This window comes from Strix uralensis, chromosome 8 (assembly GCF_047716275.1).
Source record: "Strix uralensis isolate ZFMK-TIS-50842 chromosome 8, bStrUra1, whole genome shotgun sequence".
NCBI lineage: Eukaryota > Metazoa > Chordata > Aves > Strigiformes > Strigidae > Strix > Strix uralensis.
In genome coordinates, this window is record NC_133979.1 from 21,585,960 (window position 1) to 21,612,233 (window position 26,274).

At 37.1% G+C, this 26,274-nt stretch overlaps 1 protein-coding gene across 1 annotated transcript in view; it reads left to right on the forward strand.

Moving 5' to 3' along the window:
* The first annotated feature begins 589 nt into the window (after positions 1–589).
* Positions 590–26,274, forward strand: part of LOC141946576 (uncharacterized) — a 79,993-nt gene continuing 54,308 nt past the window's right edge. The window contains exon 1 of the mRNA XM_074876596.1: positions 590–692. The gene's annotated coding sequence lies outside the window, so the exon portion shown is untranslated. The remainder of the gene's footprint in view (positions 693–26,274) is intronic.

Here is a 26,274-nt window from a genome sequence, read left to right on the forward strand (position 1 = left end):
CAACAGTATTATGACAAAGGTTTGTTATGTCATAGAAGTTTTGAAAAGGAACAGGTATTTTAAGCATTATTTGTGTTTTTTAACTGTACAGTAATAGCTCATGTTGTGTAAAAGAAAAACAATTTAACACAGTTTTTGTTAGACTAAGAAGAGATCTGTAATTGTTTTGATGCTACAAAGCCTTTCATCTGAAAGATTTTGACAAATAAATTAGTTTTTAATATTTAGCTCTTCAACTGTATCCATTTAGAATTCTGTAATCCTGTATAATCTCTCTGAAATTATTAAATTGAGGTTGCTTCAACTAGCTGTATTAATGTTGCATTGAAGTAATCACTTTTACCTTATTTTTTTAATAGATTAATTCTGAGATGATGCAGCTGAATGCAAAAAGCAGGGACATGGGTTACAGTTTATGAGAAACCTTTGCAAAGAAACTTTTTTCAACAATTTAAAAATTTAGATTTTTTTTTTTTTAAATATGGGTAGATTTAGCTGTTTTTTTCTAGTTTTACTGATACTGTAAGCAATAAAAAAAATACTGTCTTGTTCAACAGGAAGCACACCATTCAGCATGGAATAAAATAATGTGTGAGACTCAAGAAAAAGTCAGTAAAATGAAGAAGATGATGATTATTCTCAAGTTTTCATGGAGTGTCCATTAATATATGGACTGAGGCTGTACAAGAAAGGTAATCTGCAATCTGTTACCATGATGTTAATAAATGTAAGAATTGAAGAGTCCCTTTGTTGGACACAGCTGTCCATGGACTAGATCTCCAGATCCTTCAAGATGGAAGAGAAGGAGATGGTGGTGGTCAAAATGTAGTTTGATTTGGAAATACTGCCAACTGCCTGGTGAGATTTGTACTCTGAAGTACATTATGTCCTATTTTTCTGTCTCCCCAATTGCATAGCATGGCCTCAGGCATCACAGTCACAAGGCTCTAGTGATACTATACCAAAATGGAATAGTAGTCTGACTAGGAGTTCTGGACCACAGAAGGGAAGAATAGCTTGAGGAACTAATTGTAACCATGGATGCATTTCCAGATTTACTTCAATTGTCATCTGGATTTCACTTCTGAAAAACAGATGCTTCTTTTATATTGAAATGTCAGGGGAAAAAGAACTCCTGTAGAGGCTGAAAAAACATTTTCCACCTGACTGCAGTCAAAATTCTGCATTATTTTGTCAGCCTTATTTTTAGCTTTTCAGCCAGGTCACTGTGATGTGTTAAAGAAGACTCAATTCCTCCATCTTTCACTTCACCCTTCTTCAGTATAGCTAAAATATTACTGTGAATTTCACCCAGAAATCATCAAAACCACTGGAAACATAAGTACTACACCAGACTCCTAAGGTTTTATGTGCTTGAACTTCACATTTTAAAGTCTTTTGACATCATATACAAAAGTAACTCTTAATAGTAATTATTATAATAGCAACTTTTATCTCATAAAGTTAATTCTCAGCGTTCTCCATTTAATTTGCTATAATTATATACTCAATGTACTGCTAGTAAATATACTCTTTCAACATGTATATGTTTGATGTATATGTTTTCAAACATGGGGAAAGGCAGTAAAAGTCAAGGATACTACAACATCTTTAGCATTTTTTAGTATTAATGCTTTATTAAGTATTGTATTACATTAAAATTTTGGCATGAAACTCAGACATGAGGATGCTTTGAAATGCTAAACAGTTGTGACAGTAATTAGTACGCACCACTCACACTAGTCTGTTTTCAATGCAAAGAATTTAAGGATTTATTAATTAACTGAATTAACTGAAGAGACATTTCCATAGTATGTAGATGTCTCTGACCTAAACTTCCTTTCTTGGAAAACTGTGACTGCTGTACCCTGAGAACTTTTGGTAGCTTCAGAACATGCAGAAGTGGGTGACAGCTAGTGTTAGCTGGTTAACACACTTCTTTCTGGAGAGCTGTGATTTTGCTTTCCTGCTCTGTCATTTTCAGTGCCCTTCCCAGTTAATCAGTAATCGTTTTTTGCTGAAAACAGGAATGCTAGCCGAGCTTGTACTTGGCTGAACAGGTATCTTCTAAGCAACGAACAATTGATTTTGCTGCTGCTGTTGGATGTGATCTCTAAATATTGCTGCCTCCATTGCTGGTGGTACTAATAATAGAAAAAATCCTTTCGTTAACATGTGGATGAAGGGTGACTGGTAGGGGCTAATTCTCACAGTGTCAAGATCAGCAGAACACAGACATTTAAAAACAGGAAGTCAAGAGTTAGTTTCCCATCCATACAGTGTTAATTCTGCCTGCCCAGATCACTCTTGATAGTGTGCCAGTAACAGTAACATTTGTCTGAGCACTGCACTCATCAGGAGCTACTTACATCTGCCCTATCATCAGGACTGTCACAAGGAGTGGTAAGACCTTGGATTCACCCTCCATATGTGTTTGATATGTAATCCTACTGTACCTGTGCCAGGGATTATACAGCAGTTTACACCATGCCCAATCTCGTGATGCTCTGCATCTGAAGGTCTGGTTGTGTATGTGCCTTCAGATTGCACTACCTATAGTTAAATACTTAGTTTATAATAAATAAATAATTATCTCCTACAAGTTACGGCTCCTTTGCTCTCACATCTGTCACATCATGTCATGTTTAGCCATCAGGAAACCTCATCGTTGACCTAACTGTACAAGCCTTCTGGGCTCTGCTTCAAGCATGGTCTCCAAATTGAGTTCTGAAATGTGTCACAAAGTTTTCAAAAAGCCCAGGACAGGTCTTTCTTTGGATCATCATATGGCTTTATATAATGAAACAGCTCAAATATCCATTGGATGCCTTTGGAGTTGTTGTTCACCATGCTTCATTCTGCATGTGAGGAACTGATATATGAAAGTCATACCTGTATATTACTTTAATGCAGGCTGAATTATTTTTTAAAAGATTATTCTATAATTTAGATCTTTGGATGTGTAGACCCCAGGTTTATAGACTATGATAAACATCCGTTTCTGTTACTGTTACTGTTTTACTTTCACGTTGATGGAGAAAGCATTGGAAACGTAAAAATAAGAGATTCCTTAAATCAAAAATTAAACTTGTCTTTCTGTGAACTTAGATGTGAAGCTGAAAGTCTCTGGCTCCACAGCTAAATTCTGTGAACTGCCTAGTTATGAGATGTATGCTCTTCTTAGCTACTTTTTCTGGCTTGAGATGTGTCCGTATTTTCTTTTTTTTTCCCTTTTACTATGCTGTTTTTCACTTCTGTTCTCTCTTTATTCCCAGTTGTATTACTTCATCTGAATTAATGTTGAAAACTATACACAGTGACCTAATTTCAAGTATCTAGTTAATATCTTACACTGTGGATGTAGATGTGGTTTAACCCTTTTAAAGCAGACGTGCAAAGGCATATTTATGCATTGGTAGGAGAAACAATAGTATGAGTATGCAGCTATAGCAGATAGAATAATGTATTTTCTTGGGTTACTGCAGAGATTCTCAGTCAGTGATTTGTGAATCACTACCAGGTGGTCCTTAGACATCTAACGTTGAGTTGACTCTCCAAAATATTTTCACTTGCTAAACCTATATTAAAAGATGTATTAAGAATATTTATATTACTGCTTCTCTATAATTACACTTGCTACAAGGATGCTGTTCTTTTGTGAAAGGGTCATAAGATGTTAGCAAATAGTCTGTCTTTCGTACTGTGGATAACATCATACTAAGCTTGAAAGTCTTTAAATTAGTGGATTATAGTAAATTAATACTTCTCTGTAAGGATGGTTATATATTATAACTGCATTCAAACTTACTGTAAAAAATAATGCATTCTGTAAGGAATCCACTTACTAGATGGAACATCAGATGGGAGGAACTTAAGAAAATTAATTTGCCAGTGCTTATGAGCAGGAGCTCTACCTGAGAGTAGTGATCTGATGGCCTAGAGAAGGCTGGGCAGTAGATTTTTAGTGCAGAGGAAAAATACTAAAAAATACTGGAAGAGTAAGAGAACTTAGAGTTATATTTGCTAGACATGCCACACACTGACTTATTACCCCAGCTTTCTGTTTGCCCAGTCACTACAGGTCTAGCACAGCTGTGAGAGGCCCTGTACCAACAACAGCCTTGATGGTCAGCAGGTTCTCTGTGGAACCATCATAACACAAAAATCCCACTGAAGACCAGAAGTGGCCTATGACCTGCACTCAGAGCCCAATCCAGCACTGCACTAAAAAGCCTGATTTACACTACTTACTACTAAGAGTATTCATCACCATCTTACTAGCATTTATCTTCATTAATAAAAGCTGCAGAACACTGTCATTTTACACCTACTCAGAACTGAATCTGATATTTTTTGGTCTTCACTGCTGTGTTCAGCAGTAATATAAGTCTACAGGTTGTAGCAAGAGCAGGAGTTTGTGCAATATGGAAAGCTAATACAGAACATGCTTTTTAAATTTGAGTACTACTTACTTAGTGTAAGAATTGGATAGGGGCCAACATTAATAAAGACAACTGAGAAAACATGGATTTGACATGGGATTTTTTTTATGGTGATTAAAACATAGGTGTCAAATTAGATAGAGACCTAAGAGCACTTGTGGTAGGTCTTGGAGATTGCATAAGGTTGTTGAACTGCAACCAAAAGACTGAGATTTATGTGGTTTGGGGTTTGTTTTGTTTTGTGTTTTTTTTTAACTGGACTAGGAAGAGCACTAGTATGTGTGAAATTCTTGCTGCTCTCCCATCTTGTTCAGAATAACACAGTGGTTCTTAAAATAAACAGTTTATATCTCTACAGCACTACTTTCTCCTCCTTTAAAGCACATATCATTCTTAAACTCTGACTTTTATCCACAACTATTTGGGAGATAAAACATTATTTTACTTGTAAAACTTAAGTCCTGAAATGGTAGCATTATGCTGATAATGCTGATATTTATTTATTTATTTACATATGTATGTGTTTATATGTGCTGATACCATTACACAGATGTAGTGTAACTTCTCCTTGAACTGGAAAGCAAAAAATAGCTGTAGCATGAAATTACCATTTGGATGTGTAGCATTTAACTGTGATCCTGTCAGAAAACAAACCAAAAAAAGAACCTCGTGTTAACAAGATAGCATTGAGCAAAGTTTCTGGGAATGTCAGAGTCCAGTAGTCAGTAGGAACATAAAGCATTAGATCAGAAGTGTCATGGAGCTCGATTTCCGTTTTTGTCCAAATTACCTTGTATCTTATGGGTATACAGGGCTTTCACACTCCATGTGGAGGGCTTTTAAATTGTATATTGTGAGGTTAACGCCTAGTGCTTCTTTGCCCTTCCAGTGGAGTAGTTCGTGGCTCTGACTGTTCCCTCCATTAGAGTCACCTCCTTCTCCTCCCTGTCCTCTGGCTAAATGGAGGAGTGGATTACTAGCAGAGGAATGTAACACTTCCAATTTGCCACATAGGTGGTAATTGCTGCATTCCAAAGAGGTTACCACAGCAAAACCCTCCGAGATACATGTACCTTAAGTAGAAAGAAAGTACAGCTTCACTTCCAGAGCTTGTTAAAGTTATAAATCATGTTTAGTGTGATACTTAGTATACTTTAACTTAGCTATTTCAACTGTAAGGAAAATTCAAATAAATAAGTATCTGTTTCCTCAGGTGGCCAGCTTCTCACACTAGTTTTCCCTATCAGTCCTAATACAAAGTAATTATTATGATCTCAGAGGTTTCCTTTTCCTCACCTTCCTATTTTCCATTACAAAACTATAATTATTATTGATTATACCTAATTAGGATTCATTGTGCTTCAAAGACATAATACTTGGTCTCTGCCTCCAAAAGGTGATAATCTTACATTTAGGTTTAACATCATGAGTAATAGCAAGAGACAAGGGGACAATTAGATAGAAGGACAAAAGTGACCACTTCAAAAACACATGATCTTTGCCTTAGTTAACTAGCTAGGTATTTGTAATTAAGTAAATTCTGAGTTCAAAGCATTTTCATGCCTAGTATATGGAAGGGAGTACTACTAGTGTGAAGTGGTTTATTTATTTCAGAAAAATGTGTTATCTTGAGGGCAGTTGTATTTATCCAATGCATAGAGCATGTGCACTTCACCAGTCTTTAAACTGAATTGCTGGCATACACACCATCGACTCCTTTCTTCCATTTCACAGAAAGGTACCCTATGAGTCATGCTTCCCTGTAAACAGCTCTGTTTACGTGCCTGTCCCTCACCTGTTTGGAGCTCTTTGTTGCTATGCTGTGTTCAGTTCATTTCTGCATTTTCTTCTATGCTATGCCACTTACACCCAGGGTTACGTGATAATGAAACAGTGATAGGAATTGGACTTTGTTGTATATTCTATTCCCACTGTCCTCCAAAACAGATTATCCTCCTCAAAATACTAGGAGTTGTGTGTATTCTCCTGTTCTTACTTCATCTAGGAAATCACTTGTCGTTGTTGATATGTCACTCATTTTGCCATGCCATGAATACTACCTGACAGCCAAGGACTTGAGAAAATTAAGATTCTGTAGTCTAGTAAAAATTACATCATCTCTGGCTTGGTGTATAGGATGGAGAATTTTCGATGTTCCAAGGCCTGGTTTATTAATTAAGCCTCAGGACTGAAAATTTTGCCAGAGGACATGAAGGTTTATAAACTGACTTGCAAGCCAGGAAGTTGGTATAAGCTGCAGCTCACACAGGAAGACCATGTTCTGTCCGAGGGAGGAGTCAGTGATGCTGTAGGAAAGTGCTAAAGAGTGAAGAAAAAAAAAAGGTCAAAAAGGAAAGGTTAAGAGGCCTCAGTAGAAATGTTTTGTCTGATATTATGCTATCTGTAATGAGAAGGCTTTGCAAAACAGGCTCTAGAGCTAGTTGCACTACCAAAGCATATATGATACATTAGCTGTTCTGAGGCTTTATCTGTTACAAATTTATCCATTACTGCACTTCTATTTATTGGCGTGCGATGGGAATGCCAAACAAAAGCCAGATGCTTTTGTTTTGAGGATGAGTTGGTGGGCGTTCTGGGGATGACGTTGGTAGGCATTAACAGACTCTATCCCAATCAAACAGCTGCAGACTGCTGAGTATAGATGTGCCTGAAAACATTGTTATACTAAATATGCTGCTCTTCTAACTATTTATTTCAGATATGGTTCCAGGCATGCTTAGTATTTTGAAACAAAATGGAAGATGGTCCAGCTCTGGGGAACTGACTATGGAAAGTAAGGGTTTTTTTCCTTATAGTAGAGTTCAAATTCACCATGAAAAAATGTGAAGAATACTGAACAGAAATCATTACCTGAGTATTCCTTATAGTGTTAGCTGCTGAAGGAGTGGGACTTCACCTATTTCTGCCTTTGAAAGTGAAAACTCAGTGCAACCCTGGTGACATAGCATCATGAGAACACATCCTGCAGTGAATTCTCACTGCTATGCAGAGTGAAAGGAAGGACTTGGGAAACAGAGTATGCCTTTGAAACTCTCTAGACTTTTATTGACTGACAAGTCCTGAGTGCCAAGACACACATCCCAGTCCTGGCGCATCTGGAGTAGATCTTTGAACATTAAACAATAAAGATCAGCTGATTTTACTGGGAAAGGCCATAGCTGAAGTTTGTTTGTGGGCTTCTCTTGTGCCTTCCAAGTCCCTATTAGGATATTAATATATTTGTATTAAGGCAAAACCTAGAAGTCCCAAGAAGGTGTTCTCGTGTTGAGTGTGATGACATAAGCAGTCATAACCCTTGCTCCAGTAAGCTTGCTATGTCTGATCACAAACATCATTTTTTATTTCTTGAATAAGTGTCACTTTATTTTTACAAATTGATTTGAGTCTGAGTGCTTGAAAATGTTAATTCATTATCCAGTGACATTAAAACCTCTTTAGTCAGTCTACTAGGAATTTACCTGGCAGATACATGTAGCACCGCCATGTTACCCACTCACTGTCGCTCATCAGTAGCCTTCTGCAAAGAAACATGAGAGAAATCTTTTGCTCTGTGTCTAAGTCACCAAAGTCAAGCTATTTTAGGTCAATGAATGAAGCAACTTCCAGACTCTAAAATATGTAAAATGTGAAAACAGATTACCACCAAAAATTTATTTAATTTACCCTTAGAAGATTCCTTCTCAATATGGTATGACATCTCTCTCTTAATAAAATAAAGAGGAATGAACAGTTAGCGAGAGACGCTGACTCAGCATAAATAAGGACCTTGTGGATCTGGCAGAATGAGGCACGGTATAGTTATAGGCAGCTGTCCTAATCAGTTGTCTATTCTGGAGTACAGTTCACATTCTCAGATTTCATCTTGGATCATTAAATTTTTGTCCGAAGTATTACTTGACAGTGACACATTTGTTGGGTTTGTTGGACAAATTTTTCAAAATGTTTTTGCTCAGTCTTTGGTATTTGGACTTTTTAATCTACAGTTGAATTTACAAAACATACTTCCTTCATCCAATCTGAGGCAGACAGACTAGGTTGTAAGGGAGATTTTTTCAATATTCAGGTAAATTCTTCGACTTCTTCAGGACCTCTCAGGACAGGAGAAGAAAAGGAATGTCTTTTTAGGTGATCACATTCACATTCTTTCTGCTGCAATTATCAATAGCTCTTTACTAAATTCTTATTTAATTAAGCTCAAGTTAAGGTACTGTTGCTCTTAGAATAGGTACACCTTTACAAATCTCCTTGATTTATAAGCCTAAAGATTCTACTGGTGATTGTTTAAAACAATGAAGCTAGCATAAGTAATTTATCAGAAGTAACCAGGTAACAATGATAGCATTGTTCCCAAAATCTCTAATGTATGAGCAGACCTTTTCTGGGTGCTGTTTTTCTTGGACTACTCTGTTGTAATTGTTACTTTGTTTCTATATTTTTTTCTAAAAAGTCATTGTTATTTTGGTGAGAATGAAATGCTTCTCTGAGAAAGAAGGCCATAACAAAAGCATTTTTCTTCTGTTATTCTTTCCTCTGTGGTTCCAGGTGCTGCATTTGTATGACAAGATCTGCACTGTCATACAGATGATAATTTAGATGGTCATCTTTTAAAAATGTCAAGTCATGTCCTGTAATCTTATACATAGTTCTGAGCATCAAAAATTCTAGAAGAAATCCAATAGTAATTACTGTAAATAAAAAAAAGTCTATATGTTTGAGTTATGTTTGGCTTATGAAAGCTTGGTGAAGATACAGATAGAAATGCTATTTCCTGACTATCATTTTATACATTGGCTTTAACATTTTGTCAAATTACTGTTAGTATATGATTTCTTGCATAATAATGTTCCATTGGGTAGCTCACAAGTAGCTCACAAGCTGAGGATATAAGGAAGTTATAGACTGTCAGCAGTAGTAAATCTTAGCTATGCTAAGATGTACTCATGCCTAAAACATGAAAGTAGCTCACATCCAAGAAACAGCTCTAGTTCCAAGTAATTGAGAAATCTTCATCTGTATAAATTAATTAGTTGAGCCACCCAGCAAGTTTTTTCTTCTGCTGCTTCAAAAAAGATGAATAAATGGAGATGAAACAATTATTTTCAGTTACCAATCTAACCATGTTCAGATATTGGTATGCATCAGACTTCTCATGATTTGTCAATACAGAATAAGCATACCACGTGCAGTGCCACTGGTCAGTGCCACCTGCCTCTTCCTGAGTCATTTGTAGTCTTCCTCATCATTTTCTTAAAGTACATTTCTTGTCATCATCCAACTGTCAAGTGCTTTGGGATGAATCTACTTTTGGAACTGCAAAAATGGTTTGGGTATAAAGTTGAAAATGGAGTTATGATGCAAGGCCACCCAATCAAGCCCTTGGAAATAATTATCACAGGGCTGATTTCAGTGTAGCAAGCTATCTGCAGAAATGATAATAGGCATTGCTCAAGCCTGTCACACCTAACTTCTTATTTCCCAGGCCATATAAATAAACAGTCTTCTTTGCATGTATAAGTGTATCCACACCTCTCCTGTCCCATTATTTCTGAGCAAAGAAGGGTCCTTCATCTAGATTAGCAGACAGATTGAAGCAACCACCCTCCTGTTTTCATCACACTAGGTATCATTTTGATATGCTTGCAAGTGGAGAGGATAATTACCATTGCTGGTACTATGAGTGACATTGGGTTATTGGTTCCCAAGCTTCATTTTTAGGAGCCTGGTTTTGTTCGGTACCAGAAAAAAACATCTACTTAAATCTTCAGCTCAGTTAATGATATGTTTTCTCTCACATTCAATTCAATCTTTTATTGTTTTTTAGAAATTGGTTTGTTAGGAAAAAAATATTCTAAGAAATAGCTGTAGATTCTGTACTTATAAATTTGCTTCAAGTCTTTCCAGTATACTGAACATTCTCTACAGTTAGTTTGAATTTTAGTCTTGTTAATGAAAATTACATTAGGCCCTCATATTGTGTATGCTATGCTTTTAATTTTTATTCTTCATTAACACTTCAGTTTTGTAGGATCCACTGGCTTTCTGCATATCAACAAACAATTTCTTGAAAGGTTTCATTTTTTCTCATTCTAAGTTCTGAAAAAATATCAACGGGTCATAGATCATTAAGTGTGAAGTAACTCAGGTTACTAAGGTGTGTTACCAACTCCCCAACAGTCCAATTCCAGACTGATGCCATAATCTAGAACTTTGGAATGCAGCAAATGATTTGCTTTATTGACCACTGATGAGCTTGGAAAAAGTTTATGGTCTAGAATTATTATCAGTTCAGTGTGAGCTTCTGGAGTACAAAGCTAGGAAAGACTAGATATCCTTAGGGTGCTGCAAGGACCTAAAATTAATTGTAGGGTAAGCCTAATGAAACTGTTCAAAACAGGATATGGTGAAACACAGAGCACTCCCTTGGCTCCCTCACAAATCCCTCCCTCCTCTTTCTATATTCTCTCTCAAAATAAATAGCTGTGGCGAGTTGGAATTAAGAGTACCACTAATGCTACGCTTTCCATTTTAGTTTCTGTGTTGTTGTGGTTGTTAAATACTGGAGAGTGAGACTTACATAGATGTGATTTTCATCCATCTCCCATCTTTTGTTCTTCTGATTTCAGAGACTATCTCAGTTGTTATACACTGTTCATGTTTGCTTACATAGGAATTCAGGGTTGTACTGGATCAGTATTTCTTTAGGACTGTGAGAATTAAACCTACTTCCATGTTGCAGTAATAAACTCATGGTTGAACCCTGTTCCAAACTTTTCACTGTAATGAAAAATGTCTAGCTTAGCAATGCTGCAGCCTGCCTAGAGTATCTAGGTCTTGTATTACCCTAAAGTCCAAAAAGCTTTATTTCACAAGATTTCTGACAAACAAGAAGAGGGCCAAAAAGGCTCTGGTTAAAATAAAAACCTACCTAGAAGACATTTGAACATATACTTCCTGTTTTAGCAGTAAGTGGAAAATACTGCTCTAATTTACTATTATTAGCGTTTCTTAAATATATTAGCAGTTCTAAGAAATTGTTATTTAATGGTGTAAAAGGTGTCTCTCAACTGCTTACAAGAAGTACAGTTTGTCATTTCCACAAGCAGAATTGCAGTCCATGGCTAACACCCTAAGCCAAAGCCAAGGGCATTATTACATTTTGGTCCAGTCGCATTTTTGGTGTGAGGGAGTTCTACAGCAGGAGAATCTCCCCTTTAGGTAGAAGAGCAAAAGCACTGAGATTAGATCCAGGATTGCAAATTCAACCATAGAAAACTATGAGGTTTGAAAAATAATCATCACTGTTCTCAGTATTTAAAATACAGATGATATTTTCAGGGTTTTTTTGCATAGCTAGAGTAAAAAAAGGAAGGTGATATTCTTATGTAATCACTTTTCTTCTGGCCTTAAATCCATTATTGAATCATGAGAATTATCAAAACTGTGTTGCTCAAATAAAAAATGATTTTCTTTTTCTTTGTCAAAAGCCTATTAGTTGGATGCCTCCAAATGAATTTGCCCAGATTTTCTGTTGATTTTTGTTCTGCTTTCCACTTCATTTGCATGTATATCCTCACTACCTTGTGTTTCTGTAGCAAGGGAATGAGAATCAAGGTTATCATTAACAAAGAGGCTGGAAAATGTTGTGATGTGTCTCAGCCAGCATCATAACAAATTAAGAGACATCCCAGTTCCCTAGGGCTCCATGTCATCACCACACAGGTCAGTGTCAGCCCTTGAACTTTGGGTTGCACCCTTCCAACAAAGTAGCCCTCTACAATTAAAAGACACTTAAACACTTTCAAAGTATAAATTATAGATGTATAAAACTTTAGGTACCTTGCAGCTAACCACATAAACATTACAGTGTGAGGTTTACTATATATATGAGTTATAAGGAAAGTTAATTTTTCTACTCTAAACTTATTAACACCATACATTACAAATGTGAATTATAATGAAAGTTAATTTTTATGCTCTGAAATTACAAACTTCCTATAGTTACCCATTTAATATTTAATATTGATACAGGAAAAAGGAGCAAATTTAATTTAGAGGGTAGCTTGGCCATTGATCATTTTGTTGGCTATCTATGACTGGCTCTTGTAACTATACAAGAGGGGGGTTTATATGGGGAGAAAATAGAAAGCTTATGACTTTCACAGACATCTCATTACTCTTGTCAAAAGCTGATGGGAAAGAGCTGCATTTGAAAGTAGTGGTTAGTATTCTTCTCAGTCCTTTAGAGCTACTTTAGGGTCACTCAGACCTGAAGCTTTGAAAACATTAAACTGGAAATTCTATACTGTTTACAATTCTTACTTTGGGGACTCAGTCCAGTGGAGGACTGGCTTCTCTGGCTCTTTCTCCCCTTTTACTTTTCTCGTTTCAACCGTTACATGTTCCTACCTCCTTAGCAAGGCACAAGAGCTTGTGCAATTTAAGAGCTCTGCAGTCTTGGCACAGTAGTTTCCATAGCTGCATGGTATGGTATGTCCTTTATAATTTCACACAGTTCAAATCAGATGGAAAGTGAATCAACTGGAGGGGTTGAGAATGAGCTGGGCAATACAATATTATATCATATCCTTTTTTCCCACCCATATAGCCAAATACATATCAAGACCAAGACTCAGGGAGAAATAAGTAATCTGTAAATTCTTCCTTTGGTGTTTTAAATGCCTCTTCACATTTTCCTAAATTTTCTTAATTCCTAATTTGCATGAACTTGTCATACATATTCTTCTTCCTAACACTTTCTTTGAAGAGTGGTTTATCTTTGCTATTTTCTACATACCATACTGTATAGTACCTTGTCCCTGTACAATCTTTCAGTGAGCATTTCAGTGGAAGAAATAGGCCAAATTTTAATACTCTCAACCTTGCCCATACCAGTTTATCCACGCCCAGCTGTACATCTTCTAATGTCTACCTCAGTCTTGCCAAGCTCACATTTTTCTCCACTGAGTGTTAGGTCCTGCTGGCAGGCACTGCCTTCTGAGGTAAAAGTAGGGCTCATTCTCAGTTGTAAATCTGTGTTGTTATAAGCAAGTGTAGATTTGTACAGACCTGCCAGTGATGTCAGCTTATACAGTGTAGTTACTGCATTCCTTTTGCTGAAAGCAGATATCTGAAACTTATATGTCCTGATTGAATTTTAAAACCACAGATTCTGGAGTATAAACACATGCTAGAAAAGCCCCAGCTTTAGTGGAGGATCAGTTTTAGGTGTTGGGTAGGCCTTGTCACAGTACCTCTGTTTTTCAGAAATCTGCAAAACAGGTGAATCCTTCTTGTTTTAAAATCTGGAGTAAAGTTAATCCAAGAGTTTTCAAAGGTTTAATGCTGTTCCTTGTAGTGTATCCGCTATGGTTTGTCTGGCAAGAACCTGTACTGAGTACCTTAGAAGACATATATATTAAAATGATTCTTGTCACAAAGGCTTACCAGAGCACAGAAACAGGCAGAAAACAGTAAGAGAACAGGAACAGTCCATTCAGGTATTCCTACATCTAATTTGTAACTTTAACATAGTAATTCATAATTTGTCATCTACTTAACGTACTGCTTCTTACAGAATTTGCATTATTCAGATACTGCCAAGCAGAAACAACCAGAGTGGTCATGTGTTACAAATTCTTATTTCAACATTCATTTGTGATTGAGTTTTCAAAAATTGCTATGGTAAATGGTAAATTTTTCTTCTTTTTGGGACTTCAGCTAATTATCTCATATGTGTTTCCCAAGGTGCTGGTTGTAGAATGAATATTTTAACCTGTTGACACACTATATGATTTCTGGCCACTTACATATCGTAACTGGTCTTTTGTTTTACTTGGGTTAATGTGAATCAAGTCATTTGGTGATGGAACTAAAAAATGCAGCTACCTACAGATCTATTTAAATTATGTCTTTTGCGTCCACTCAGAATTACTCACTTTCCAATGATACAGCAGTGCAATAGGCACTAGTGTGATGTTGTGGAATCTCCTGATCTTTAAGATATGAAACCATGAAATGTGATTTAGGTGTGAGAGGATCCTTATTCAACTGTGTTGCTGTGGAAAGGTTGCAGAATGGTGTAATGAAATCTTAAAAATTGGTTAGCAGGCTAGTTGCCTTCTGTTTAACAGAACAATATGTGAACTTCATGTTTATCCCAAGATCTCATATTTTTTCTGAAACCTGGATTTCCTGTGGACAGATAATGTTTCACAGAGAAAATTCAGTTAAATTTCTAAAGCATTGTGAATTGAATGGATTAGATAGCACTAATGCTACAGTTCTAGTGCCACTACCATTAGAAGAATTTATTTCTGCTTTGATTGTAATAACGTTCCTAGTTATCCCATGAAAGCCATACCGTACCTTTGAGAATGTGCTCTGCAGACAATGATACAAGAACAGCATTCTCTGTCTCTCATACACTGTTTTCTCTATTACATAACCCTGTTCTAATTTTTAGTAACATGCATTGGGTGAAAGTGAATGCTTAAGTTCCTTTTTCAAGTAAAAAGGTGGCTTGTTATTTCCTGTAGTCAAGGTACTGGCTGTGAATATCAGGAATTTTTTAAGGTATCAGTGATGGGGAATTAAGTATTTACAATGTATATAAGCAGGTATATTTACTTCAGGTGACCTTTTAATTTGAAGAGGAAAACAACACATGTTCATTGACATTTTACCAAAATTAAGACATCATGGAACATTGAGGTGACCAGTATTAATCCCTTATGACAAATGAAATAAGGATTTCTATGGTGGAACCAGAAGCATCAGTTTCAAGTTGTTGCCCAAAAATAAGTTGCCAGTCATTTTGTCAGCATGAGTTGTTTGAGGCTGTAGGAGATAGTCACGATGTTTTTCATGTTATGCTGACCAAAAGCAGTATAGAACAGTATTTGATGTCACATCCTCTTCTCAATTAAAGGAATATAAACCTAAAAAAAAAACAAACCCAGGAAATATTGGTGAGAAGGAGGGAGAGGATGGGACGCTGGAGAGAAGTGACATTTTGTGAAGTTAGAACTGCCAAGTATGTGTGTCTAATGTTAGGTACCTACATCCATAGAGAACTTCACAGAAAGGTTATGGTTTTTTAGAGATTCTAAGCATCTGTGGTTCCCACTGAATGGATTAGATATTTTTTCCCAAATGTGTTCAGAATCCATAGCTGAGTTCCTGTCAAAGAGTATGTGAATGCTAGATACATTAGTTCAACACCCATGGTTTCCGAGAATATCAGAGGAAAAATCAACAACAAACTAATATCTGTGCTACTGTCTATGACTCTGATCTGTCCTATGGTGGGATGTACTAGTCTGTAGCAGATTTCAAAGCCTGTAGGCATTTTTCTGAACCTTTTGTAGGCTGATGTTTGCAGTCTCTAAAGAAGGTATCCCTTTCCACAGACTTTCGGGGTGTTAACAGTTCATCTTGACTTTGGGGTCCAGTCAGTATGTATAGATACAACAAGTGATGTAAAACACAGATTTCTCAGTAAGTGACTGACTGGATTAGCCAGGGTTGTGTGTAATGCAGAATTCTAATATTGATGTTACAAAGTGACTCTCCTAAAACCTTCACAGCAAACATAATCATGCTATTACTGTTTACTCTGACAGCAGCTTCCTTCCATCCAAGGAGCTCAGCACATTTCACAACCATTAAGCCTCCCAATGAAATAGTTAAATGTCATTATCCCATTTTCTAGATGAGGCTTATAGCGATTAATGACTTGCTAGAGTCACACAGGAAATTTGTGACAGAGCAAGGAATAGATGGCAGCGCCCCCAGCTCTCATGCCTGTTCTTCTGTTTACAAAATGACTTTGTCCCCAAAGAAAAGGCACTCCTGGTTTTGGACCAGCACTACTAATGTGTGAACTGAAAAGGTGGATTACTGAATCAGTGAAAGAAAAAAACAAGAGCAGCTCTGCTTCTTTCCTACTAATATATTGGAGGAGCTATAATTGGTGTAGGATTGCTTTTAAGTAAATACAGGTTATAAAGAATGCAAAAATCATAGATCTGAATTTGAAGAAGGTGAGGGATGGAGAGGGGGATTTCAGCAGTTTGATACAGCACCAGAAATCTAGTATGACCAACACAGAAGAAACAGCTGCTTATCTGGTCTTGAGTCTTAAACATACTGATTCATTCTTGGGCTTCTTGGTTTGGCTGTGGCTGAATCTCAGCATTTGTTTAAACTGAGCAAACTGCAGTGTTCACTGTGTGGGTCACAGGGGATGATGGTGTTGTTTTCTCTTCCCCAGTGTGTGTAAAAGGCACAGATCACTTCTGTGGCCTGTATACGTATCCATGTTAATTCCTTTGCTGTATATGAAGAGGCCCATATTTAATTGCTGACTCCTGGGCTATGTCCAGTTTCTCAATTTATGGTTTAACGCAGATAAAAGAGTAATGTTTCTGTCTTTCCCCATCCAACACAGCTAACTTCTTATAGGTTAACCACAATCTCCTCAAATTCACATTGACTATTTTTGTACTTCACAGAGTCGGTTGCTCTATTTATTGTCTGCCCTGTTAATCCTACAAAAAGACCAGCATTCAGTGCAAAGACTGCTTCCTAAAGTGCATATGAGATGCAAATTACCAAAGCATTTTAACAAGTTAAAAATAAATTAAATTACAAAAGATATTTGTGCTATGAGGGTCTTTTGAAATTTCAAAGTGTATAAGTTAAACTGTTGAACAGTAAAAAAGAATATTCCATTGTTATGTGCACAAAGTAGACCTTTGAAACAAGAGATTCAGGGTGTTTGTTCAAATTCAGGAATAGAAAAAGTGCAGATGGTATGAAGAAATTTCTTAAGACAAAGTTTGGGCAACTGAAGATCTAAGACAAAGCTCAGGTTTCTGCTTTACCAGCAAGAAGGGGACATGATGTGCACTTAAGTTTATCACCCAAAGACATCACCCAAACTAAGTACACTAACTATTCTGATACACAAATGCACAATGAAATAATAATATGTGAAATGCATCAAATAAATTCTTACATAAAAATACATCAGAGATTTTGGTTGTAAAGTTACTGTAAAAGTGAAAAAGCATGTGGGTTTTAATTTTTTAAGATTGTCTTGATATTTTTTACTATAAGCTTATATAGTTACAGATTTCCATCTGTAGTATAACAGTGTCTATTTCAGGAGGTATTATGCTATTTATGATGTGTTTATATATATTTATGTATTTATATTGTATATATTTATGTATTTGTGTATATATATACGCATAGTGTGTATATATATGCATAGTATGACACAAATTGTATGAAACTTTGATCTGGTTTATATTGTGTAGAGACGGAAAGTGGGGTTTTTTAGGTGTGGGAGTAGAAATTGGGAGGTTTGTATCCTGTGTGAGTTCTGAGAGAAATATGTATGTATCTTTGAAAATAATTGCTGCATGTATTTACTGTATGGTCTATTTGTGCAATATTATCCTACCTATCTACTTAGTTTTAAATTAGAGCAGTCCCTTAGGAGGAATTCCTGGCAGAGGTGAAAATAAAGTAGAACCCTAGAGACAATCAGGAGTCCTAAATGAAACAGCAGGAAAGCCATTAATTGGGGATCATGCTCAGCCTGACTCTGACCTGGGCTGATGAAGTTTCTTCTTTCAGTCAGGGTTAGGGTGAAAGATGATACTTATGAAATCTTAAAGATGCTGGCCTATGCAGAGAAAGGGGTTGAGTGAACTTTTCAGGGAGTGTCACTGAGTGCTGACAAGGTCTGACACATACCATGAGTGGCAGCAGACTTTCTATATGACCTTGGCCGAGTCACTTAATCCCTCTGTGACTTAGTTTCCTCATCTGCAGAATTAGGTACAAATAATAATACTTTCCTGCCTCACAAGGAGGGGAAGCTGGGGATTACTTCAGACTGTTTACAAGGTGTGTTCAGAGACAAATAGAAGAGATGCAGTGGAAGTGTTACTATTTATTGCTGGAAACCTGTACAATGTCAAATACCTTGCCGATCGTGTCCTGGAAAATATATTGTTAACTGGCTATTGCTTGGGAATCTGATATTATCAGAAACCACATGAGCTCATTACACCTTCCCTCTTTCCCCTGCTTCCTTTATGCTCTTGTATTCAAGTAGTTGAGCACATGTTAGGCAAAATTAGACAACCTCTCTGCCCATCAAAAAAGTATGCCTCTTTCTACGATGGCTGCTTTTTGGCTTCTGTTAATGATGAACCTGAGACCTCCCAAAGCTACAGTCAGATTCTTTTACCTGGGAACTTCCTGTATAGGTTGACATCAAGATAGGTAATAAACTTCCTTTAGTTACAGTTTCAAAGATGTGGATCCCAAGTCCAAAAGAATATCCACTAGTGTGAGCATCTTTCCCTTGGCCTAAGAGATTGAAAGAAACTCTTATAAGCTGCAGCTCTATGCTTATTAACACCAGATCTGTGCATTGTCTGATCACACAGTAGTGCAGATTTCATGGGTATCAGTTATGGAAATGCAATGTTTCTCTCAAATTAACCAAAACTCAATTAGCCTAAGCAGTCAAAATTTTTGAATGAACAAGAGTGCATCAGCAAAGTGAGTTTATACCAGTCAGGGTTGTATATCATGTAGCTATGGTATTTTTGACCCAGTACTGTCAGATTGGTAGAAGCTCTAAAGCAAAACTTACATTACTGAACCCTAGCTGCTCACTCCTGAGTGGACCACACATGCATATATATGTATTGCATTAACTCCACTATACAGGTGAATCCTCTAGGCCACAGGGACTTACAAATAGCCTGTAAACATATTTTAACTATGCTTGAAGTATTCTGGATCCATAGATACAAATTACGTACAAAGAGAATTTTTCAGTAATACCAGAAGGTGATACATTTAGATTCTCTGCGACTGTGGAAACAATGAATTTTGATTGTTAATATTAAGGTTTCAGTTTTCTTTTGGACTGCATATCTTGGTAGTGGAATCCCTCTTCTATAATGTCTTCCATTCCATGAATAGGTGTTTACATTTACTTAAACCTGAATATCACTAACAAATGGTAGTCACTGTGGCTTATATGAAGTATTGCGTGTGTTTGCAGCCACACCCAAGCACTCACCTTAAAAGCACATAGGGACAATACTGTTTCTTAGCTTGCACAATGCACAAGATAAGATGACACAATGTTCATGTCATTGCTGTTGTATGTGGTGTTCATGTCAGGTGTTTCTCCTGAGCAGCGCCTAAGTGTATGGCATTGATATGCTATGCAAAGTCTCTTTTGCCCTCATCTCTACTGTGGCGAAAAAGTTCAGTAGAACTAATCCATTTCATTACTCCTTTTCTACTCTTTTGTAGTCAAGTCAAACCTTTTTTTTTCCTCATGTAAGGCTCCCAGTGACATCATCTAACTAGGACTTTCGGGGTGTGGACCATTATTGTTATTTATAGAGCACCAGACTTAGACTAATGTTGGCAGGGTTTAAATCAGACAAGAAAAGCACTAACAGGAGCAAAGACGAGAAATTAAAGACAACAAGAAGTTGAAAATGTTTAGTATGTGAGAGGATAATTTTCATATTTTTTTTCTAGAAAAATGTATAGATTACTGGTTTGCTGAATTTATCAGACAGTTACACATTTATCAAGAGTAAATTTAATGTATTTCCTTAAGAGTACAAAATATGTTTTATAAATTTTAGTTGGCTCTTACAATGTACTATTTTAATGTAATATTCTTTTTCTGAAGAACAACACTATACTTAGTTATAGATAGAGCTATTTTGAGCAGTAAGTAATTCTGTATTATATGTTGCTGTATTTTTAAGAAGGGAACATAATTATTGAACATAGGAAGTATAATGTTCCTGTATAAATAAAAAATGTGGCAATACTTAAAGGCCTTGGAAATAGGATATAAATATTGAGACACTAGTATAAGGCAGAAGAAATACTGTTTTTGAAGGAAAAGTAAATAAATATCTTTTCATGCAATCACTATGATACAATTCACATAGCCTATTGAGAATCCTCACCACTAAATTTAGACTACAATGTGTTTCAAAATAACTTCAGTTGAGTATTTTGGAGTATAGAAAGTGTGCTGGAGGATTGCAGCAATGGTAACATCCTCTTACTAGCACTAATACTGTACACTGACCAAACCACTTTTATTTGGAGATGAAATGTAGGATATTACAGAAATTTCTTGTGATTGTCAAATTAGGTGTCAGGAAAGCAAATTTTGTTTTTAACATTTATAGGAATTTTTCTTGGCCTTCCTTCTTTAAGCAAGGAGAAAACAAAGAAAAGGAGTGGAAGAGCTTGGGAAGGCAGCTGACACTTAAGAGGAGGCAAGGATGTTCAGTAATAATTGTCAGAATTATGGAAAATAGTGTTTGGAAGAAATAAAGTTTCTTTCTCTCTCTTCCCACTCACTTTTATTGTTTCCTAGAGTCAGCTTGGAGTACTCAACAAAAGATGTGGTTATAATCTCACCTCTTCATATCTGTAAGACCACTTCTTATGCACATTTTCTCTGAAATAATTTTGGAATGGTTACTGTTTCATCGTTCATTGTCTCCCAGCACACCTAAAGTATCCAAGCAAATAGTCTGTCAGTTCTCCTGCAAATTCCAAGACTCAGTAGTATATCAATACTGCATACTGGAAACATCAAAGCAGTTTGATGAGGATACCAGACTGAGGAGAATAACCCTCACATCTTTTACCTTGTTATTTATGTATATATGCGGACATTAGCTGAAGCTTTGTTATGCTTTCTAGCATTTCTAGTTGCAATGTAAGTTACCAGATCAAAAATAATCTTTGTCTCAGAAGTTGCAGAGAGGGTCATGAAGATAGTTGGAGGTCCTAATGTCAGTCAGGAAAAAGGAAACAAGCTGCTTGGACTGATTTGTTTAAATGGCCTTTAGTAGAATGAAATATTTCTAGAAAGCTCTGCCAGGGTTTGCAGTCCTTTATTCAAGAAGATACTCTTTTGCTTAGGTGAGTAGCTGGCTTCCCCTTTGTCCACCATGTACTCTTTAAAATTTTCACCCACTGCCCAGTAGAGATCCCCTTCCTTTCAGTGTTCTGGGCTCTGGCCCCCATGTTCCCTGGCTGGTTGCTAAAATGAATTGACTCGCCCTTGGTGGCACAAGTCTATATGTGATTATTCTGAAGACAGACCAGCTAACTCTGTATGGGCTACCACACAATCAGAGATCTAAAAAAAAAAGGTGGCTAAAATTCCCACAGGAATATGCAGTGAAGGAGTTCCAAGCACCAGGGAAGTCCACGTGCATACAGCATAGGGTTGATGTGCACTTGCACAGTAGTTTCAGTACGTAGCAAACTTTGTAATCGTGCTTTCACCAGAGTCAGGAATTCACCACTGGTTCAGTTGGTATTTAATTTATGATCTCAGAATTGTCCTTTCAAGTGTGGAGACATGAAGAAGACCTTTTTTTAACCGGCAATTCTGGAGTACAGGTAAATTAATACTGAATATGTGTCCTATGTTTGATTCAGTGGAAAGACTGTTCCTTTGAAATAAACCGCAAGCAATTTGTTGTGTAAGAGCTGGGGCAGCAGGTTTACAACTCTCACATTGTAAAGTAATGGTCTGAGTCTTTATCAGCTTATTCAATATAGTATTTTATTAGTGTTACAGCCAGCGTGAGCATATTGCTTGTCTTATCTATGCTTCTTTATAACCATAATGTTACTGAGATTACAGCAGTTCATTGCCTGGCATTTATATATCTGCCTGTCAAACCAAGGATTCATGGAGTGCTCACTCATTGCTGCTCAGAATAGCCTGGAGTGATAATTCCAATCCCTCTGGTTACCTCAGTAACTCCTAGCTGGTAGTGAAGGAGGTCTTACATATATGCATTTGTAAGATCCCATCTCTTTGTTTATGTGTTTCTAGTGCAATTAGTTGACATTCCTTTACTATGTCATTTATTTGACCGTGTTGCCAGTATGCTATTGCATTTGTGGTGTGTACTGTGCGTTTTCATTGCTATTTATAACATTGGTATCAATGGTTAGTTTGGTGGTACAGTAAGAGAAGATTATGATCTCTTCCCGAATGGATAGCAGCAGATAGGAAGTAATGTCTTTCATAATGGAATAATGTAAATAAAATGCTACTCATTAATTAAAGGTGATTAACTGAAAGAGAATACAGTTAGTTAAATACGCTAAATCTTAAAAATAGATAATGTTCTTAAAATGCTATCAGAATTTTGAATTTTAAGCACATTTTAAATGCACAAACATCAAGAAGTTGAATAAACTTCTTGTGAACAGTCTTTGGTTCATGGATTTCCTGGTATTCCCTGGTTAAATAGAAATGTCTGTCATATTGTTAAGGTCCTTGAATGCATCCAGAGCAGGGCAACAAAACTGGTGACAGGGCTGGAAGGAATGTCCTGTGAGGAGCAGCTAAGGGGTCTGCGTTTGTCTAGTTTGGAGAAAAGGAGACCGAGAGGAGACCTCATTGCTCTCTACAGCTTCCTGAGGAGGGGAAGAGGAGAGGGAGGTGCTGATCTCTTTTCCCTGGGATCCAAGGACCAGGACCTGTGGGAGTGGTTCAAAGCTGTGTCAGAGGACGTTTAAACTGGACATTAGGAACCATTTCTTTACTGAGAGGGTGGTCAAACACTGGAACAGGCTTCCTAGAGAGGTGGCCGATGCCTCAAGCCTGGCAGTGTTTAAGAGGCATTTGGACAATTTGGCCCTTAATAACATGCTTCAACTTGATCAGCCATGAATTGGTCAGACAGTTGGACTACATAGATGATTGTAGGTCCCTTCCAACTGAAAACACTCTATTCTATACTGTGTGTCATCCAGCTTTTGGACTTCTCCCAATCTTCAGTAGAGACCTTGTGAAAATATTACTGAAGAGTTTAGTTTTTAATGCAGGTCAGATGCAATAACTTCAGATCCTTCCCACAAGGTACATGAGATAAAACAGCTCATTAACTCTTTGCTCTGAGAAAATGCTTGGTAGTATTATGATGATTGGGATTTTCCATGTCTTTTCTAACTGTAAGAAAGGAGTAAAAAAGTGAAAAACTAGCAGCAGAATACTCTGAGGTCAAATTACACAGACTAGTGTAGAATATTTTACTGGAACTGCTCATGAAATATTAGTAAGTCTTTTGTACAGCATAATTCTGTAGATTTTAGTCAACATACTAGTGAAGCCTTACCTATCCCAGATGCCTAGTTAAAGGTCAGAGAGGGCATGATTCACCTGTGAGGAGTGTGTGTTGTCATCGCCCCATCTGGGCAGGAGAGTCCCACCTGCGGTGTCCTAATTTCCAGGGCAGAGCATGGCCGGCCCCGATTGGCCGCGCCAGCTCCCACCTCGCTGCCGATTGGCCAAACCTTCCGCCTCCTCTCTCTCATCTTGCTGGGGCACCCGCGCTGCCCGGCTGCAGCTCTTCCACACTGACCATAGAGGGACCGGAGGATGCCCACACATCAGCACTCGGTTGATAAGGTGTGTTGGTGGGGATGTGGTGGACAGGGTGCACGCTAGCTGGTGAGACTGAAGAGTAAGTCTGTGGCTCATCAAGAACGTCTAGGAGGAGAGAAAAAAGGAGAAAAATACTCATAAAGAATGGGATTGGAAAGGGGTATACAGGACTGAGTCTTAAACTGTTGGCAGGATGGACTTGCCAGGACTGTTTTTCAAATTACAGAAAAGTGTTTATCATATTAATTAAATGCTCTATATTTAAAGGCTTTTAAAACAACTTTTGTCTCTATTCAGAAGTTTGCCCAAGGCTCTGGAGAAGCAAGCCACCAAAGTGTCTCTTCCCAAGTCCACTAGACTGTGAATGCAGTAGCTAACTAGCACCCAGGGATTTAATTGTTGGCCTGAAGTCGTATTAGACTAGGTGTGTAAGAGGATTCCTAAGGTAGCAACTCAGGTACTGCAAAGATGAGGGCCATATAGGCTCATAGGAAGAAGAGATTGTGATAAAAATAAGAGTTAGCATTTTTCCATCAGATGAAGGAACTGAGGATACAGTTAATTTTTCATAATTATATCAAATCAGAAGCCTGCAGATAATATTTTTTTGCCAGAATTCCCTATGCTTCATTTTAGAAATATTTACTTTTAGCTTCTTTACATTTTTGATGGAGAAAATGTAAATTTGTGATGCAAGATAACGTGATTGCATTGAGCATGTATTGGAACTCGGGGTCCATAGAAATTATTTTCTACTTCTGCCTCAAGTCTGGACTTGGAATTTTGTAAGATGCTAATATGTTTCTGTTCCTCACCTAAAACCCAATTCCAAAGGATGGCACAATGATACTCTTAAAACAGTTCATGAACTGTTAAATCAGAGAGCTGATGCAAAGCAAAGGCATCTCAGACATGTTTCAACTTGTGCTTGTGTTTCTGGCTCTCTTCTAGCTAGAAAAAGAGGAAAGGAGGTTTCAGACTGGTTTTCTTTTGTGGCAGAGTGCAGCTCCAGACAATTTTCCAATCCCAGCTGAACTAGTGCTAAGGACTCGGTGCTTTGAAATAGAACGTCTAATTAGAAACAGATTTTTTTTCCATCTCTCCATGAGTCAGACAAAGATTTCAACAACACATAGACTCGTTCATATTAAATCACTGTTTACCACATCTGTTAATATAATGGCACCTACATGCTGTATTTAAAATTTAATTAGAGGTGGGCCACGTCAAAATCGTCACAAGAGATTGGATAACCACACCCAGCGCACTGATACCAAAACATAATGCTTACCAGGATCCCATTTAAGTGACATTTTCAGGAGATTTTTAGGAGGGATAGCCTTCATCTGCTTTAAAGACATGATAACTTGCATATATAGCTTTCCTGCTTGCTGCACTTACTGGTTGTGACACCATGCAAACCTTCATCATCTTCCTGTAGGAAATCTTTCAACACTTCACAGTCACCTGTTTTGTTATCTGTTGACTCAGTGGCTTTTTAAAAAGTTAAGTTCAGAGTTAAGTACATGGGTGTTTGGAATTGTGTTCTGAAGTTTTTCCCCTGCTTCCAGATGTTTCTGTTATTTATTTCATTAGCATGTACAAAACTGAATGGTCTTAACACATTCATACACAAATTAAGATACACAGGTAGATGATACAAATTGAACATATCTCTTATGTTGTATTTAAAATGCTTAAAAAAACCTCAGGTAAATATCTCCATTCTTTCTGTTACAGCCTATTGTATCACACAAGGCAATCCTGTGGCAGATAGCATGAAAAATAACATTATTAAATATTTATTGTGTTTTAACAGTTGTATCAGCACTTCTGTAACTGGAACAGTGAGGTATTCATAAGATGTAATGGCCTTACAAATTATGTGGTGCCATGGTTGAATGTTTAGACTTTGAGTATGGGCCATAAAATCTGGTATTAAACACCTGAGAATACTCCTGGGAAATGTTTCCTTTCTTTTCTGGAAAAAGTTTACTATCAGTGTCAGTACTACAAGTGAATTATAAAGAAAATAAATTTTCTTTCCACTGACAATCCTTGAAGATTGGACTTCAGTCCTGCCTCTTAGTTATTTTTGTGAATTTCTGTACTGGGTATAATTTATTCTTAACCCATATGAAGCATGCACTAACAATTCAGTATTTTTAAATTGTTTAGAAGTTCCAAACGACTTTGCAGAAGTCTTTTGTTAAGGGCTTCAGGAAACAAATATTTTGGAAAACTTCCAAGAGTTCTCTAGGGCATTTAACAATAGATTTCTTGGCTGTCTCTTGGAAGTGGAATTAGGCAAGGCAGTCAAAAGAG